This window comes from Maniola hyperantus, chromosome 10 (assembly GCF_902806685.2).
Source record: "Maniola hyperantus chromosome 10, iAphHyp1.2, whole genome shotgun sequence".
Classification (NCBI taxonomy): domain Eukaryota; kingdom Metazoa; phylum Arthropoda; class Insecta; order Lepidoptera; family Nymphalidae; genus Maniola; species Maniola hyperantus.
The window spans coordinates 13600049-13612558 of record NC_048545.1 but is presented as its reverse complement, the minus strand read 5'-3'; positions in this window follow the sequence as shown (position 1 = coordinate 13612558).

Sequence of the window (12510 nt, the reverse complement as noted above, 5' to 3'; positions counted from 1 at the left end):
CATGATGATGATGATGATGATGATACCTACCTATAAGGAAAAAGCTATAAGTGTCGGTGTAAGCATTTCCCGATAAAAATATTGAATGACTCGACATTCGAGATGCCTACTTCCGTTGTTTATCGCCTCTATCAGTTCTCACCGAGTTGGCAACAATAGTGATGTGTCTGCTACGATAAAATTAATATCGTTACAAATAATTCCTAATTCCTTGTCTTGAGGGAATTTTATTTTTAATGTCCATCGCGGTACCGCTTTTTGGAACAATTAAAAGATGAATTGAAAATATTGGATCGAAATAGAATGATATTTCAAAATAAATGTTATGTAATAATTCATTCTACTTTTGGTATTGTTCATCCGTTGCGTATCATCTGTTTGTTACTCTTTTACCCTAAGTACCTATCCACATTTATTCTTTTGTTATGTTAATTATTTATTTTATTTTTATTTTTCATGTACCGAAATTGTAGTTACATAGTAGTACAACAGAATTAGCCACATTGTATGTATAAAAGGTTTATTTAATCAACAAATAAAGACTATGATTACGAGTACTTAACTATTTGCAGCAACAAAAAAACCAATAACTTTGTCCATCACTATTGGAACAAAAGCGAATATCTTTGGAAGTTGTTTTATAGTTTTATTTTGCTTCCTGAATCAAGTTTATCAAATCATTGATGAGATATAATAAAACTTAGTTTTTTTACGTTCGCGAACTACTTTTATATGAAATACACCTGAAATAAAAATGAGTTTCTCAACTTTGTTTTGCTCCTGTATTGTTTATGGCTCATCACTAAAGTTTTACGATTGTATTTTTGAAGCAAAACTTCTTTAGATGTGACTTGAGTAACTCAGCTGGTTTTTTTTTCTGGTGGAAGTAACATTTCCGTTACACATTAATCCCTTTTAAAATGTCCGCCGTTTTGTGGCCGCCATCTTTTTATGGGGATGTTTTAAAGTACCGCTTCCATCTTTTCGATGCTTTATCTATATTAATATCAATTAAAGTTTGTAAGTTTATTTGTAGGGGGGGGGGACTTCTTTGGAACTACTGAACCGATTTTGAAAATTCTTTCACACACAAAAGCTACATTATTCCTGAGTAGGTACCTACTATTATTATCATTACTTTCTGCCGCGGACTGTACAGAAGGCTCGACCCGCAAAGACGTTTAAATAAAGAGTGACTCTTTTTAGGGTGCAATAAAGTGTAATTCAGCTCACACAGCACTGCGGCCTAAAATTTGATAAATGCATCTCTATCTATTGGTCATGTGACCAAAAGAGCGTGGGCTAGTTAAAAATAGCTACCGTAGCCGAATTTCGGTCAGGAGGACATTATTATATTATTATGTAGGGTTCTATTATTAATTAGCTACACGAGTGAACCCTCGTGCCAGACAAAGCCATAGTGGATTGGACCCTTCAGAAGTTGTCTGCAGAGGGCTACTTACAGTTTAATATCAAACAAACTTTGCACAAAGGACCCTTGGACTGCCTACGTCGCCGATATTGTTTAAAGCTTGTGAGCTATTGTTTTGATTAAATGTGTTTGATTATAATATAAACCTAAACTACTTTTGCAATGTGTCCTACTTTATTTAAAGGCACTTAAGTTTTAAAAGGAATAGAGGCTTCGACTGTAGTAATACTAAAAGTACTTAGTTATACCCAAAATGTGACGTGATTTTTTGTATAGCGATAGTTTATGGGGATCGAATTCATTTTATAGTCAATTTTATATAATTAAAAATCTGAGAAATCTTTCGGCATCACGTTTATAATTTTCCATATTAAGTAACAATATATTGGTGCAACTCGCAAAAAGGGAAGTCTACTTTTTAATATCCATTCACCGCATTCCATCGGTTCTTGTTAAAGATGGGCGTTATTGGCTATTTACGGCAACGGTTAATCAACAGTTACTTAGTTTCAATACCCATATTGTTAACCGTTGCCGAATATCGGTATCAGAGTTGTGTTTCAACTAATTTAATATGCGCAACGCGCAGCGGTTTCCGTAGTAGTAACTAAGCTAGCTGCCGTATCAATACCGTCTGTATAGCTAGCGCGCGCATATTCACTAAAATAAAACCAATTTTACTTTCATGAATATCGTGAAGTAATCACAACCTTAAGTTCATAGCAGTAAAGTTTAATTTGATCATTGACATAGGTCAAACTATAGTGGACGCCTGCACGAATAGTTTGCCACAGTCCAGTTAACCAAAAACATTTCATAAAGATTGATAAACCAAAGAGGACCTTATCTCTATTACTCTAAGGCTAACTGTATTTAGAATGATAGATCAAAGTGTAATGGACAAGTACTTGTACAGTTAAGCCTTAGCGTAATAGAGATAAGGTCGGCTTTGGTTTACCAAGTTCTTAGTTACTAAGCCGGTAGCCAATAACCGCTCCTTCTCAGCTTTCAGTGAAAGAAAGAAAGAGAAGGCATAATTATTGCGTTTCTAGTTACCCAAAAACCAAACAATGCATTGTCGGTTGCCAGTTGGCAGTGTTGCGTTGTCAGGTGGTTCGTCATAGATGATAACTGAAAACCGTTGCTAGCTACGACAATAACGCTATGGTACGCTATAGGCACGGCAGCGGTTTTCAGTTAAGTTAAGCTATAGCGGACACATGTCTAGTTCTTGTACCTTATCTCCATTCAATTGTTGTACCTTAGTGGTTGTCAATAAGTTGTCAATAGTCGCATCCATATTGTGTTTTTTGTAGTTGCAACAAGACCAAACTACACTCAAAAGTTCTGTTTTATGAAATCAAAGCAAATCGAGCAATAATTCCTGGTCCTCAATTTCATCGGCCAATTGCCTGTATTAATCCACACGGCAAAGCTTGAAGCATTTAGTTCCTGCATTTAGCAGACCTAGGCTTCATTGACTTGATAGTGGCTTGGTATGTAAATTGTTTCCACAAAGTCAAAGAACAAAGATGTGCTTTGCATTGCAGAATGTACAGTACGCAGTCGAAAGTAATGAACATCGACCTTTAGAATGATATTTCATATTTGTAGAGCGTTGTCTCTGTCACTCATACCTATATGACGTTTTGTCGGTCTCAACGACAGGGACAGTGGTCTACGAATTTTCTATCTCCTTCTAAAGGTCGATGTACATTACTTTCGGCCGCGTACTGCTGCGCGATTGCGGTAGAATGACAGTTACAATGTCACGATCGCAATCACCTCTGATTGGTTGACGCTCGCTCACTATTGGCTACAATGCATTGTTGCAACAAGAATTTCGCAAATTCAGCCAATCACAACGATTGAGATTGTAATAATGATTGATGCAGGTTTTACGAAATCACCCTACTGTACAAGCCTGGCTTGTGACACCTTTGACGATGTATAATCATCATGTACTACGATAGGATGACGAGCGTAGCGCGCCCGCTACGTTTAGATCGTAGCAGATAGGTACTACGAACACCTTTCGTTAGGTTATAAGCCACTTTCTATAGCTTTTATTACTCTAACTAATCCATGTAGTATAAAAAAACGGCATGTAGGTACATTTTCATTTACTACTTCATCGAGCACCGGATTAATAAAATTAACAAAGTTGCGGAAGTGAGTCTTCAATGCGCGTATTGTTGGCTGGAAACTTTACCTTTGGCGACAAAGTTAGCTTTTATACAACTTGTTTACCATAGACCGTATAGAGCTGGAAACCGACTTGTACCGTTTGTAAAAAATAAGCAAAATATATTTTTATTTATAAAAAACCGGCCAAGTGCGAGTCAGGCTCGCGCAACGAGGGTTCCATACAAGTCTTTTTTTTTCGACATTTTGCACGATAATTCAAAAACTATGATGCATAAAAATAAATAAAATCTGTTTTAGAATTCACAGGTAAAGCCCTTTCATATTATGATACCCCACTTGATATACTACAAATATTGAAAATACCAATTATTAGTTCATAACCACAATTTAATTTTTTTTGTGTGATGTAACCACATATTCACGGTTTTCAGATTTTTTCCCCGAATGTCTGCTACAAGACCTACCTACCTGCCAAATTTCATGTTTCTAGGTCAACGGGAAGTACCCTGTAGGTTCCTTGACAGACCGACAGACAGACAGACAGACAGACAGACAGATCGACAGACAACAAAGTGATCCTATAAGGGTTCCGTTTTTCCTTTTTGAGGTACGGAACCCTAAAAGGTTATTTCGGTGTCGTTTACTAGTGGTCTCCACACTAGGTAACCTGTATCGTGGAGACCATAATATATGAGCTCCTAGTGGGTTTTGCTGAGAACTATAGACTAATGTACCATTCGAGGCGATCTTGTTACAATACAGCGACACACTGACTTGTAGCGTGTGTTTGTAATGTATCATTCGAGCTTTTGGCACCATTTTTACGGCTTTCGCTTGCGATTTTGCTCTCGCGATGATACGACCAGTACCCGTAGTACAAGATTTTACGTCTCACCAAACCAAACCAAATTCGAGAGTCGAAATACTTCTGCGTTACAGTAAAATGGACCTAAACAGCCTTGAATTGAAGTCAAATATTCAATGCCACTGATTTTAATTTCGCAATGTTTCCGCATGGAGCGCTGGCTGTAGAAGTGTAGACAAACTTGAGCTTTAAAACAAAGCATTTAAGATCCAGTTTACTGTAACGCGGAAGTATTTCGACTCTCGAATTTGGTTTGGTTTGATGAGACGTAAAATCTTGTACTACGGGTACTGCAGTGACTTGTAATGTAACACTCAAAGGAAATTTGCGAAAAAAAACCGACTGTTGCGTGGATCATGCGAAACTAACAAACTAACGGCAAGTATCCAGAAAGCTGGCAAAAACGAAGACAGGTTATAGTACTGATGATCAGTGATACGATAGGTACCACAGAAAAAACGAGAAAAAAAAAACGAGAAAAAAAAAACGAGAAAAAAAAAACGAGAAAAAAACTATATTTTGTAAAATTTCACGATATATTGCAAATATAGAGGTCAACGAACGATCCATAAGTAGGCCACTCAGAGTTAATGCCTCCTCGTAGGCATTGATCCGAGTTTTCCACGCTTATACATTGCGGGTTTGAAAAATACTAAATCACTAAAACTACAAAATGAGGCAAATGGTTATTGGTATTGGATTGTGTTTAGGTAGTATAACAACAACGCTAAGCTTTTGCTAGTGTTCTGGTTACACGCTGTATATTATGTGCTAACGCTACAAGTCAGTCTCCAGCTTTAGGTATATCTCTTGAGTAAATGTGGAAAATAATAAGATGAAGTAAGTATCAACTTTGTTAGGTATGCATGTCATGGTCTTGTAACTAAAACTCCCTTGTAATAAAGTTAACATTTGCATAAAAATTGAATTTGCATAAGAGAAATGGTACAAGATATTCGTTCAAAACTTTATACGTGTGCATGGAAACATCAAAACTTCGGGCTGATTCAATGTCGCATACTAACTGCGTCAGTACTGTGACAGCGCAGGAGACTGATGTATCGCCACCGACTACGCCAGTCAGGGGAAACGTATTGCACACGATTTTTCACTCCTTACAGGTTTCCTTAAATTGTAACGGCGAAAAGTGACACCACGATGAACATTTCGAGGTTATTGCGGAAAGTTGAAACTTACTCTACAGGGTGTAACATGGAATGTATACTTAGGTATACTTAACTAGATTATGCCCGTGACTTCGTCCGCTTGGATTTAGGTTTTTAAAACTCAGATTTTCCGGGATAATAAGTAGCCCATGTCCTTCCCCGGGATGCAAGCTAACTCTGTACCAAATTTTGTCAAAATTGGTTGAACGGATGGGCCGTGAAATACTAGCAGACAGACAGACACACTTTCACATTTATAATATTAGTATGGATGGATTTACTTTCGAGTGTTTTCAGAATGAAAGGAGGTTATGGATTTTTTCTTCTGGTTTAAGGTGTTTACCACGAGTTGTTTATTATTCTAAACACAGGGAAAAGACGCAAGCATATTAAACGCGTCAGTACTGTGACACCATGACGGGATACTGATGTGCGGCCACCGACTCACCGCTTTATTTAATATCTTTGTCAGCGGAAACTTATTGCGCTCGATTTTTCACTCCTCCGTACAGGTCTTCTTAAATTGTAACGGTGAAAAGTGAAACCATGATGAATATTTATAGGATACTAGATGATGTTCGCAATTTCGTCCACGTGGATTTAGGGTTTTTAGAAATCCCGTGGAACTCTTTGATTATCCGGGATCAAAAGTAGCCTATGTCCTTCCCCGGGATGCAAGCTATCTATGTATCAATTTCGTCAAAATCGGTTGAATGGTTGGGCCGTGAAAGGCTAGCAGACAGACAGACAGACACACTTTCACATTTATAATATTAGTATGGAATGGATTGTGGACTTGAAATTTACAATCTTCAGGGATGTCACACGCAAACTTTTGAGTATTTTCAGAATAAAATTATTATAGTAAGTTATTAATTTTTAACCGACTTCCAAAATGGAGGTGGTTCTTTTTCTTTTGGTTTTAGGTATTAACAAGGAATTGTTTATCATTCTAAACAAATAAAGTTTATCAGGCAAATGACGTTACCATATTTAGCGCGACACCACTCTGACAGCGTGACAGGAAACTGATAATATGTGGCCACCGACTCACCGCTTTATTTAATATCTTTGTCAGCGGAAACTTATTGCGCTCCATATTTCACTCCTCCATTCAGCTCTCCTTAAATTGTGACGGCGATGTATTCATCATGGTTTCACTTTTCGCAGTTTGTGTGAAAGGTCTTATTGCTGACTTGAAAGTTAAAAATTATCATACGGAGTTGCTGCATAGAATATACTAGCTTATGATTGCGACTTCATCCGCGTGGACTACACAAAAAAAAAACAATTTTTTAAATCCTTTCATAGCGTCTATTGTCTACGCCATAATAGCTATCTGTATGCCAAATTTCGATCTGACTCGACCCGATCTATCCAGTAGTTTAAACTGTGATAATTCAGTCAGTCAGTCAATCAGTCAGTCAGCTTTTCCTTTTATATATACAGAAGATTGTAAATAATTCACGCTTTTCAGTGTATTCAGAATAATAATTAATTTCAAACTTATTAATCTTCTTCTGGTATTGGAGTTGTTTATTTAAAGACAAATGATAAGAGCATGCTAACTGCGACAATGGGGCCGATTCGCTTGTACACAATCTATAAACTAAACTAAATTAACAGGTCTAAATCTAGTGCTATCCTTTTCCGCAAGCAACATTATGAAAGGGATAGCAATAGATTTAGACGTGCCATTTTAGTTTAGTTTAGAGATTGTGTACAAGAGAATCGACCCCAATGGCACACTGACTGGGGCAGGGGACTGATGTGTCACAACTCACAACTCATCATGTCTCTCAACATTTACCGCTATAATTTTATGAACCCCAGATCCCCTAAATAGGAGGTCGACGTCTTAACCACTAGGTTGTCACCGCGTATATTGCGTTACAAAATTATTAAACAGCCTGAACGTAGACAAATGGGGATCGTCCCTAGAGGAAGTGAATGGTAATGTTTCACGTCAGCACAACAGGCAGCATGTTTGTGTAATGTTCACTTCGCCACCCACACTCGCTGTCCGTGACACGACGTGATGACTGATAGAGAGAGAGCCAGCGCGTGCCAGACTAACAGAATAATTTATTAAACTTTAAGGGTGTCTGGCAGGTGGTTGCCACTATACAGGGTGTAACCAGAACGCTGGCAAAAACGATGACTGGTAATACTATTGATGATTACTGATATGAAACCACAAAACAAAAGGCGAAAAAAAATAAAAAAATCTTATATTTTGTAAAGTTCAGGTATATTGAAAATAAACATCTGACTGACGCTAGAGGTCAACGAACGTTCCGTAAGTAGGCCACTCGGAGTCAATGCCGCGTCCTAGGCGGGGCATTGACTCCGAGTCAATGGCGGAGGGACCTTAGAACAAAGCATAATAGCTTAGGTACTCTTGATTTTATCGGTCTGTTTTTACGAATTCGTGCAAGGTAAAGTCCATTAGTAGCTTTAGTTTTAAGTTAGCGTAAAAATTTTGCACCACTAGACATCATCATATAAACAACTTAACCTCCAATCCGGGTTTATTAGTCTTGGGATGACCCTAATATGAATCAAACGCAGTTCCGATGTCCACAGTCTTATATTCAGGTACACTTGTAACATCCACTTAGTTTATATCTAGCTTAATTAATCACCTAGTACTTATATCTCGCTTAATTACTTTTATCTCGTCCATCTTTTTCTCTCACTGCGTCCGTCCGACGCCGCTACCACTGTCACACCTCCACTCACGGGTGACAGATGGCAGGTTTTCTGTGTTGCCTACAGTCGTCCATCCTGCTCCAGATATGTCCTCATATCTGACCACTCGGCCTTCCAACCGAGGGTAATGCCCTCATACCCATAACTCAATAGGAGCAACATAGAATACCTTAACAGTCCTATATTATAATTAATATGATTAGTATAATAATTCCTCTAACAGATCAAAGCTAACATTGTTAGATTTAACAAGTGCACAAAACAAGTGCCAATGAGACCTACAAAATACTGGTATCAATAATCATTATGTACATTGCAATCAACATCTTTAAGTCTAATTCTTATAAATACACAACAAATCACACTGAGATAAGTAAATAGTAAATACTATAAGTCATTCTGATTTAAGCTTGATATTAAGAAAATTGTATGATCTAGTTATTGTTAGTGATATACGTATACAACCCATTCACAATAGTATAATCAAATATTGAAATCAACACAATTTATGTTAATACTTAATACAAGGAAATTATAGTGAAATCAATAATTTTATTTTTAAATATTATTATGAACTACATATTCTTCAAGTTTGTATTTGTATTTAGTAATACGTGAATAAATATTTGCATGGCAAATGTGGCAATACTAATTATGAGAATTATAAAACATCTTTGGTAATTTGCATTTAAAGCGAATAAAATATAATCAACCTTAAACAAAACAACAACGAGGAAAGAAAAGAAGGATAGTGAATTATCACCAACTTGAATTCTGAGTGCTAAGTACTCTATGATTTTAAACAATGTCACTATCAGTTTTCAATTAAAGTAAGTTTGTTTGCCCTTTCCTTCTTACCACTGTAATGACATGAATTCTAATCCTACATAATGCTCTAATGCAACACAAATTACAATATTTTCACTAGTATATACATTTTAAGAGATATGGTAAGAGTTGTTGGATCCCATTGACCATTACTAACACTTTATACAAAATTAATCACAAAGTTTTACAATATACTAATGAACCTAACTACTTCTGTAGACTTCATAATTTCTTTAAACTTAAAAATAAATTAAAAGAATATCTTATAATCCAATGTTCTCATACAATTGATGAATATTTGATATGAGTTGACCTTGATTATAATGTCTTTGTAGTGTTTCATGCATTACCAATTTGACTATCGTGAATTGACATTTAATTATTCTCAAGTGGTACCTACTGATTGACACCGTTGAAAAAAAAAATAAAAAATATATATATATATATTACAATATAAGTATGTAACGTAAAACAAATAATAAGAAAACAATATGCCAATCTTTAATTGCATATATGTAGTATTATACTAAGCAATATCGGTAAGTATATGAATAATGATTGTAAAATAATTTTGCAGACCAGAAAGGCAGAGATGTCGGCACAGATATTATGTGACCATATTTTGTACTCTACTTGAATAACAATAAAAGATAATTACCTATCAAATTGAGTTATTGAATATTGAACCTATGTCTACGAAGTCAAGATAAATAATATGGTTAAATGTAGTTGTTATTATTAATAAGTACTAAGATCGAAACAAACCACAATGTATTCTAAGGAGACCCCAATAATCATATTATTCCAGAAATTTAAAGAAACATGAATCCACTAATTGATAATGATACACACAGTACAGATCACTATGAGATCTACAATGTGTAAAATGTAATCCTATATTTTCAAATAACTGAGACGACTGCCTCTGACTGTATCTCGATTGTAGCACAACAAATACTATTATTAATATAACAAAATAAGTCACAATGATGTTAGCCAAGGTATTATTGTATTATTATAAACTCGTTACCTGTGATGCCCCATATCATCCTTGCACTAGGGGCAGATGCATGCATAACTGTGTCTACCATAAGCCCCGTAAGTGCGATAGAGAGCGCAACAGACGGCGTTTTGTTGCCCCATTTTATTGTCTCGCAAGCAACGAGTCCTTCATGGCACTATAGACTTAATTGATGTAACCTACAATAAAATCTGATTTCTGGAAACTTCCATTCTTGTACATTCTTGAGCGCGTAAGGACGAACGATGCCAGAGACCCTCGTCCTCTTATGATAATATGGTTAACTTGAACACGGTGATTGAGGACAAACAGCACCAAACGCTGCACCAACCCAGCGTCATGCTGAGCCGTGAATTGCCGCATCGGTCACCGTTGCTTGTCTCGTGTCAGTGTGTAACAAATGAATGACAAAGATGTAGGAAATTATTTCGTGATACATTGGTGTACTTATACGCTTTAATAACATATCAGCGATCCATACATTAATACCTAGCGAGTGAAGTAAGCAAGCCTTCGTGCGCGAACTGCGTATATAGTCTATTGGAATAGATGTTACTTGAAATAGTATTTAAGAATTTGCTCTTTACTGTGCTGTTTCCACCAAACATCAACGTAATACAATGAGTGACTGCGAAGATGTACATTAACATGAACCGATATTTAGCATTTACAATCAGCATGTCATTTTAGATCTACTTAAAGGGTCTATACAACTTCTAGCTACTACGTACCGAATTCAGCAAGACATAATTAATATATCATTACGGAATACGTCAATTATAAGAACTTTAATTTGAATTTAAGTAACCCTTGAACATTAGTGAGTATCTGCTAGAACAGGTAAAGTGATTTCCAACCATGATATCTACTTCTGTACCTCTATTCTGTAGATAAATCTATTATTATTAATAAAAAGGATACACCCCCTTTCCACTTGCCGACCCCGAATTAGTCTGCTGTTTTCCATCAAATTAACTAGACTCCCTCTTGTCACCATCGCGACCCGATCAGTTGCTGAAGTTCATACTGAAGATCACCGTCCACTCGCATCGGGATTATCGAATCAGGTTTTACCAGACTATTATTGTTCGTCATTTTTTCAGACGCTTCGTCAGCCGTTTTCCAATTCGTTTGTTGGTTCTTACTAGGACCAGCTTTTGTCACCGGAATACGATCCATTGTTTACGTCAGTATTGCCACCTTCCATTCTGTCATTCTTGATTCCTTATTCTTAGGTCTATATTATAGTCAATGCTGCCCTCCTTTGGCACGATTGCTACAAAATCAAAATTTCCACTTGCTGTATGTCACAATTGGGACATGAATTAAATTTTCCAATAACCATATGTCTCATTTGGAAACATATAAATAGACAACCTTGGACACAATTGGGACAAGTTATATTACATAACTATTCTCAGTAATTACCGCTTATCACACCAGGAATAAGTCCATACATAAGTCGGTATTCTTTTCTCCCATTTGCCACTTGGTTCATCATAAATATTCTCAGGAATCACCGCTTATCACACGAGGAATAAGTCCATACATAAGTCGGTATTCGTTTTTCCTATTTGGCTTGTTGGCTTATCATAAACTATTCTCAAGAATCACCGCTTATCTCACCAGGAATAAGTCCATACATAAGTCGGTATTCTTTTCTCTCATTTGCCGGTTGGTTCATCATAAAATATTCTCAGGAATCACCGCTTATCACACCAGGAATAAATCCATACATAAGTCGGTATTCTTTTCAACTATTCTCAGGAATCACCGCTTATCGCACCAGGAATAAGTCCATACATAAGTCGGTATTCGTTTCCTTATTTGCTTGTTAGGTTATCATAAAATACTCTCAAGAATCGCCGCTTATCACACCAGGAATAAGTCCCATACATAAGTCGGTATTCTTCTCTCTTATTTGCTCGTTAGGTTATCATAAAATACTCTCAAGAATCACCGCTTATCACACTAGGATAAGTCCATACATAAGTCGGTATTTCTTTCAGATATTCTCAGGAATCACCGCTTATCGCACCAGGAGTAAGTCCATACATAAGTCGGTATTCGTTTCTAATATCTCAGGGATCACCGCTTATCGCACCAGGACTAAGTCCATACATAGTCGGTATCCTTTTCTCTTATTCACTGGTTGTCAGTTCGTTTAGAGTCTAAAAATAATAATCACATTCATAACAATGACACGTTATATCATAAACAATATTAAACACACCATTTTTTTTTTTATTAGCTTCCCCAAGACAGCCACCAGAAGCGATTATTTGTGTACAGTCAATAGAATGAATATTATAGTGTCAACGTTTATGGGCAAACCCGC